Raw genomic sequence first — 7,500 nt, forward strand, 5'->3', positions numbered from 1 at the left:
CCCGCTTCACTCGAAACTGGGTCTAGGGTTGTCGGTTTGTAGGCTGTAAAAGCCCAGAAAAGCTCTTGTTCTCCAACCAGCAGAGTGGCGCAGCGGAAGCGTGCTGGGCCCATAACCCAGAGGTCGATGGATCGAAACCATCCTCTGCTAACTTTTTTCAAATTATGTTTTTGTGTCATGGCATTAGGGCACAAAGAGCTGTAAGTGCCTGGATGCAATGTCATTCCTTGAACTTGCTGCCTCGTTCCACTCTTGCGCTAAATAGGAGAGGGTCCCAGCCCAGCCAACAAAATGTACTGTTCAATCAAACCAAACTTAAAACCAAGCTCCTTTTTTAAGGGGTCCCGGGGAAATGTTGGGCTGACCGGCAAGACCTCATGATGCGAACTGCTTCTGCGTCAAACGCAAGCTTTTTTCATTCCCAGCCAATGACTTATTCTTATTTCTAAGGGCCGCTCCATCAGATAGCCCAGACAGGCAGGCGTTGGTGGTATAGTGGTGAGCATAGCTGCCTTCCAAGCAGTTGACCCGGGTTCGATTCCCGGCCAACGCAGATCAAATCTTTAAATTGTTCAAAATGCATTTTTTGGAAATCAGACTCATGCTGAAAGCAAAGCTGACACACTTTTCGTGAAAATCAAAACCCCATCCAGGAAAGGTTCTTGCATCCTAGTTTCTGCAACTGTCTATCGGTGAGGGGATTGAAGCGAGCAGGGCTCCTGGCCCCTCCCCGACAAAGCCCTGACGAAGGCCTGACAAAGGCCTATTCGCCTTGCCCTGACGGGCCTTGGTCCCAGCAGGCCACCGAGCACAGCACCTCAGCCTATTAGAGTGAGGTTTCAGGATCTCTCTCATCCTGTAAACCAACATACTGAAGAAGGTGAAACGTGTGGCTGCGCTCCTCACATGCTGAAGCAGCAGCAGCCCTTTCCCTGAAGCAAAGTTCCTTCATTCCTCCCTCCCATAACCCTTAGCAGGGGATTTATGGTAATTGAGTTGAGTTTCCAAACTGGCCCTTCCTTCCTTCCTTCCCATATCTGCCAGCTCGAGAAGGCTTGTTTTGTTGCACCTGGGAAGTAAAGTATCTATTTGCGAGAGAGAGAGAATGAGAGAGAGAGACAGAGAGAGAGAGACAGAGAGAGAAGGGGAAGGGGTGTTGGCAGTTAGGGTGTGAGCTAGAGAAATGAGGCCTGTCTGCAAAAGGCCATGGGATGGGAGTGCGTGGTTGCAGGTTGTTTGGCTTTGTAAGGCCTACTGCCCGCTTCACTCGAAACTGGGTCTAGGGTTGTCGGTTTGTAGGCTGTAAAAGCCCAGAAAAGCTCTTGTTCTCCAACCAGCAGAGTGGCGCAGCGGAAGCGTGCTGGGCCCATAACCCAGAGGTCGATGGATCGAAACCATCCTCTGCTAACTTTTTTCAAATTATGTTTTTGTGTCATGGCATTAGGGCACAAAGAGCTGTAAGTGCCTGGATGCAATGTCATTCCTTGAACTTGCTGCCTCGTTCCACTCTTGCGCTAAATAGGAGAGGGTCCCAGCCCAGCCAACAAAATGTACTGTTCAATCAAACCAAACTTAAAACCAAGCTCCTTTTTTAAGGGGTCCCGGGGAAATGTTGGGCTGACCGGCAAGACCTCATGATGCGAACTGCTTCTGCGTCAAACGCAAGCTTTTTTCATTCCCAGCCAATGACTTATTCTTATTTCTAAGGGCCGCTCCATCAGATAGCCCAGACAGGCAGGCGTTGGTGGTATAGTGGTGAGCATAGCTGCCTTCCAAGCAGTTGACCTGGGTTCGATTCCCTGCCAACGCAGATCAAATCTTTAAATTGTTCAAAATGCATTTTTTGGAAATCAGACTCATGCTGAAAGCAAAGCTGACACACTTTTCGTGAAAATCAAAACCCCATCCAGGAAAGGTTCTTGCATCCTAGTTTCTGCAACTGTCTATCGGTGAGGGGATTGAAGCGAGCAGGGCTCCTGGCCCCTCCCACGACAAAGCCCTGACGAAGGCCTGACAAAGGCCTATTCGCCTTGCCCTGACGGGCCTTGGTCCCAGCAGGCCACCGAGCACAGCACCTCAGCCTATTAGAGTGAGGTTTCAGGATCTCTCTCATCCTGTAAACCAACATACTGAAGAAGGTGAAACGTGTGGCTGCGCTCCTCACATGCTGAAGCAGCAGCAGCCCTTTCCCTGAAGCAAAGTTCCTTCATTCCTCCCTCCCATAACCCTTAGCAGGGGATTTATGGTAATTGAGTTGAGTTTCCAAACTGGCCCTTCCTTCCTTCCTTCCCATATCTGCCAGCTCGAGAAGGCTTGTTTTGTTGCACCTGGGAAGTAAAGTATCTATTTGCGAGAGAGAGAGAATGAGAGAGAGAGACAGAGAGAGAGAGACAGAGAGAGAAGGGGAAGGGGTGTTGGCAGTTAGGGTGTGAGCTAGAGAAATGAGGCCTGTCTGCAAAAGGCCATGGGATGGGAGTGCGTGGTTGCAGGTTGTTTGGCTTTGTAAGGCCTACTGCCCGCTTCACTCGAAACTGGGTCTAGGGTTGTCGGTTTGTAGGCTGTAAAAGCCCAGAAAAGCTCTTGTTCTCCAACCAGCAGAGTGGCGCAGCGGAAGCGTGCTGGGCCCATAACCCAGAGGTCGATGGATCGAAACCATCCTCTGCTAACTTTTTTCAAATTATGTTTTTGTGTCATGGCATTAGGGCACAAAGAGCTGTAAGTGCCTGGATGCAATGTCATTCCTTGAACTTGCTGCCTCGTTCCACTCTTGCGCTAAATAGGAGAGGGTCCCAGCCCAGCCAACAAAATGTACTGTTCAATCAAACCAAACTTAAAACCAAGCTCCTTTTTTAAGGGGTCCCGGGGAAATGTTGGGCTGACCGGCAAGACCTCATGATGCGAACTGCTTCTGCGTCAAACGCAAGCTTTTTTCATTCCCAGCCAATGACTTATTCTTATTTCTAAGGGCCGCTCCATCAGATAGCCCAGACAGGCAGGCGTTGGTGGTATAGTGGTGAGCATAGCTGCCTTCCAAGCAGTTGACCCGGGTTCGATTCCCGGCCAACGCAGATCAAATCTTTAAATTGTTCAAAATGCATTTTTTGGAAATCAGACTCATGCTGAAAGCAAAGCTGACACACTTTTCGTGAAAATCAAAACCCCATCCAGGAAAGGTTCTTGCATCCTAGTTTCTGCAACTGTCTATCGGTGAGGGGATTGAAGCGAGCAGGGCTCCTGGCCCCTCCCCGACAAAGCCCTGACGAAGGCCTGACAAAGGCCTATTCGCCTTGCCCTGACGGGCCTTGGTCCCAGCAGGCCACCGAGCACAGCACCTCAGCCTATTAGAGTGAGGTTTCAGGATCTCTCTCATCCTGTAAACCAACATACTGAAGAAGGTGAAACGTGTGGCTGCGCTCCTCACATGCTGAAGCAGCAGCAGCCCTTTCCCTGAAGCAAAGTTCCTTCATTCCTCCCTCCCATAACCCTTAGCAGGGGATTTATGGTAATTGAGTTGAGTTTCCAAACTGGCCCTTCCTTCCTTCCTTCCCATATCTGCCAGCTCGAGAAGGCTTGTTTTGTTGCACCTGGGAAGTAAAGTATCTATTTGCGAGAGAGAGAGAATGAGAGAGAGAGACAGAGAGAGAAGGGGAAGGGGTGTTGGCAGTTAGGGTGTGAGCTAGAGAAATGAGGCCTGTCTGCAAAAGGCCATGGGATGGGAGTGCGTGGTTGCAGGTTGTTTGGCTTTGTAAGGCCTACTGCCCGCTTCACTCGAAACTGGGTCTAGGGTTGTCGGTTTGTAGGCTGTAAAAGCCCAGAAAAGCTCTTGTTCTCCAACCAGCAGAGTGGCGCAGCGGAAGCGTGCTGGGCCCATAACCCAGAGGTCGATGGATCGAAACCATCCTCTGCTAACTTTTTTCAAATTATGTTTTTGTGTCATGGCATTAGGGCACAAAGAGCTGTAAGTGCCTGGATGCAATGTCATTCCTTGAACTTGCTGCCTCGTTCCACTCTTGCGCTAAATAGGAGAGGGTCCCAGCCCAGCCAACAAAATGTACTGTTCAATCAAACCAAACTTAAAACCAAGCTCCTTTTTTAAGGGGTCCCGGGGAAATGTTGGGCTGACCGGCAAGACCTCATGATGCGAACTGCTTCTGCGTCAAACGCAAGCTTTTTTCATTCCCAGCCAATGACTTATTCTTATTTCTAAGGGCCGCTCCATCAGATAGCCCAGACAGGCAGGCGTTGGTGGTATAGTGGTGAGCATAGCTGCCTTCCAAGCAGTTGACCTGGGTTCGATTCCCTGCCAACGCAGATCAAATCTTTAAATTGTTCAAAATGCATTTTTTGGAAATCAGACTCATGCTGAAAGCAAAGCTGACACACTTTTCGTGAAAATCAAAACCCCATCCAGGAAAGGTTCTTGCATCCTAGTTTCTGCAACTGTCTATCGGTGAGGGGATTGAAGCGAGCAGGGCTCCTGGCCCCTCCCCGACAAAGCCCTGACGAAGGCCTGACAAAGGCCTATTCGCCTTGCCCTGACGGGCCTTGGTCCCAGCAGGCCACCGAGCACAGCACCTCAGCCTATTAGAGTGAGGTTTCAGGATCTCTCTCATCCTGTAAACCAACATACTGAAGAAGGTGAAACGTGTGGCTGCGCTCCTCACATGCTGAAGCAGCAGCAGCCCTTTCCCTGAAGCAAAGTTCCTTCATTCCTCCCTCCCATAACCCTTAGCAGGGGATTTATGGTAATTGAGTTGAGTTTCCAAACTGGCCCTTCCTTCCTTCCTTCCCATATCTGCCAGCTCGAGAAGGCTTGTTTTGTTGCACCTGGGAAGTAAAGTATCTATTTGCGAGAGAGAGAGAATGAGAGAGAGAGACAGAGAGAGAGAGACAGAGAGAGAAGGGGAAGGGGTGTTGGCAGTTAGGGTGTGAGCTAGAGAAATGAGGCCTGTCTGCAAAAGGCCATGGGATGGGAGTGCGTGGTTGCAGGTTGTTTGGCTTTGTAAGGCCTACTGCCCGCTTCACTCGAAACTGGGTCTAGGGTTGTCGGTTTGTAGGCTGTAAAAGCCCAGAAAAGCTCTTGTTCTCCAACCAGCAGAGTGGCGCAGCGGAAGCGTGCTGGGCCCATAACCCAGAGGTCGATGGATCGAAACCATCCTCTGCTAACTTTTTTCAAATTATGTTTTTGTGTCATGGCATTAGGGCACAAAGAGCTGTAAGTGCCTGGATGCAATGTCATTCCTTGAACTTGCTGCCTCGTTCCACTCTTGCGCTAAATAGGAGAGGGTCCCAGCCCAGCCAACAAAATGTACTGTTCAATCAAACCAAACTTAAAACCAAGCTCCTTTTTTAAGGGGTCCCGGGGAAATGTTGGGCTGACCGGCAAGACCTCATGATGCGAACTGCTTCTGCGTCAAACGCAAGCTTTTTTCATTCCCAGCCAATGACTTATTCTTATTTCTAAGGGCCGCTCCATCAGATAGCCCAGACAGGCAGGCGTTGGTGGTATAGTGGTGAGCATAGCTGCCTTCCAAGCAGTTGACCCGGGTTCTATTCCCGGCCAACGCAGATCAAATCTTTAAATTGTTCAAAATGCATTTTTTGGAAATCAGACTCATGCTGAAAGCAAAGCTGACACACTTTTCGTGAAAATCAAAACCCCATCCAGGAAAGGTTCTTGCATCCTAGTTTCTGCAACTGTCTATCGGTGAGGGGATTGAAGCGAGCAGGGCTCCTGGCCCCTCCCCGACAAAGCCCTGACGAAGGCCTGACAAAGGCCTATTCGCCTTGCCCTGACGGGCCTTGGTCCCAGCAGGCCACCGAGCACAGCACCTCAGCCTATTAGAGTGAGGTTTCAGGATCTCTCTCATCCTGTAAACCAACATACTGAAGAAGGTGAAACGTGTGGCTGCGCTCCTCACATGCTGAAGCAGCAGCAGCCCTTTCCCTGAAGCAAAGTTCCTTCATTCCTCCCTCCCATAACCCTTAGCAGGGGATTTATGGTAATTGAGTTGAGTTTCCAAACTGGCCCTTCCTTCCTTCCTTCCCATATCTGCCAGCTCGAGAAGGCTTGTTTTGTTGCACCTGGGAAGTAAAGTATCTATTTGCGAGAGAGAGAGAATGAGAGAGAGAGACAGAGAGAGAGAGACAGAGAGAGAAGGGGAAGGGGTGTTGGCAGTTAGGGTGTGAGCTAGAGAAATGAGGCCTGTCTGCAAAAGGCCATGGGATGGGAGTGCGTGGTTGCAGGTTGTTTGGCTTTGTAAGGCCTACTGCCCGCTTCACTCGAAACTGGGTCTAGGGTTGTCGGTTTGTAGGCTGTAAAAGCCCAGAAAAGCTCTTGTTCTCCAACCAGCAGAGTGGCGCAGCGGAAGCGTGCTGGGCCCATAACCCAGAGGTCGATGGATCGAAACCATCCTCTGCTAACTTTTTTCAAATTATGTTTTTGTGTCATGGCATTAGGGCACAAAGAGCTGTAAGTGCCTGGATGCAATGTCATTCCTTGAACTTGCTGCCTCGTTCCACTCTTGCGCCAAATAGGAGAGGGTCCCAGCCCAGCCAACAAAATGTACTGTTCAATCAAACCAAACTTAAAACCAAGCTCCTTTTTTAAGGGGTCCCGGGGAAATGTTGGGCTGACCGGCAAGACCTCATGATGCGAACTGCTTCTGCGTCAAACGCAAGCTTTTTTCATTCCCAGCCAATGACTTATTCTTATTTCTAAGGGCCGCTCCATCAGATAGCCCAGACAGGCAGGCGTTGGTGGTATAGTGGTGAGTATAGCTGCCTTCCAAGCAGTTGACCCGGGTTCGATTCCCGACCAACGCAGATCAAATCTTTAAATTGTTCAAAATGCATTTTTTGGAAATCAGACTCATGCTGAAAGCAAAGCTGACACACTTTTCGTGAAAATCAAAACCCCATCCAGGAAAGGTTCTTGCATCCTAGTTTCTGCAACTGTCTATCGGTGAGGGGATTGAAGCGAGCAGGGCTCCTGGCCCCTCCCCGACAAAGCCCTGACGAAGGCCTGACAAAGGCCTATTCGCCTTGCCCTGACGGGCCTTGGTCCCAGCAGGCCACCGAGCACAGCACCTCAGCCTATTAGAGTGAGGTTTCAGGATCTCTCTCATCCTGTAAACCAACATACTGAAGAAGGTGAAACGTGTGGCTGCGCTCCTCACATGCTGAAGCAGCAGCAGCCCTTTCCCTGAAGCAAAGTTCCTTCATTCCTCCCTCCCATAACCCTTAGCAGGGGATTTATGGTAATTGAGTTGAGTTTCCAAACTGGCCCTTCCTTCCTTCCTTCCCATATCTGCCAGCTCGAGAAGGCTTGTTTTGTTGCACCTGGGAAGTAAAGTATCTATTTGCGAGAGAGAGAGAATGAGAGAGAGAGACAGAGAGAGAGAGACAGAGAGAGAAGGGGAAGGGGTGTTGGCAGTTAGGGTGTGAGCTAGAGAAATGAGGCCTGTCTGCAAAAGGCCATGGGATGGGAGTGCGTGGTTG

General features: G+C 50.0%; 2 non-coding genes across 2 annotated transcripts; both read left to right on the top strand.

The window, feature by feature from the left end:
* Positions 1-481: 481 nt before the first annotated feature.
* On the top strand, positions 482-553 carry TRNAG-UCC (transfer RNA glycine (anticodon UCC)). The gene has a single exon. It is a non-coding gene; the product is annotated as a tRNA-Gly (tRNA).
* A 2,443-nt stretch (positions 554-2,996) lies between these two features.
* TRNAG-UCC (transfer RNA glycine (anticodon UCC)) lies at positions 2,997-3,068 on the top strand. The gene has a single exon. It is a non-coding gene; the product is annotated as a tRNA-Gly (tRNA).
* The last annotated feature ends 4,432 nt before the right edge of the window (positions 3,069-7,500 follow it).

This window comes from Ambystoma mexicanum, chromosome 6q, assembly GCF_040938575.1.
Source record: "Ambystoma mexicanum isolate Mex_15411 chromosome 6q, UKY_AmexF1_1, whole genome shotgun sequence".
Lineage (NCBI taxonomy): Eukaryota > Metazoa > Chordata > Amphibia > Caudata > Ambystomatidae > Ambystoma > Ambystoma mexicanum.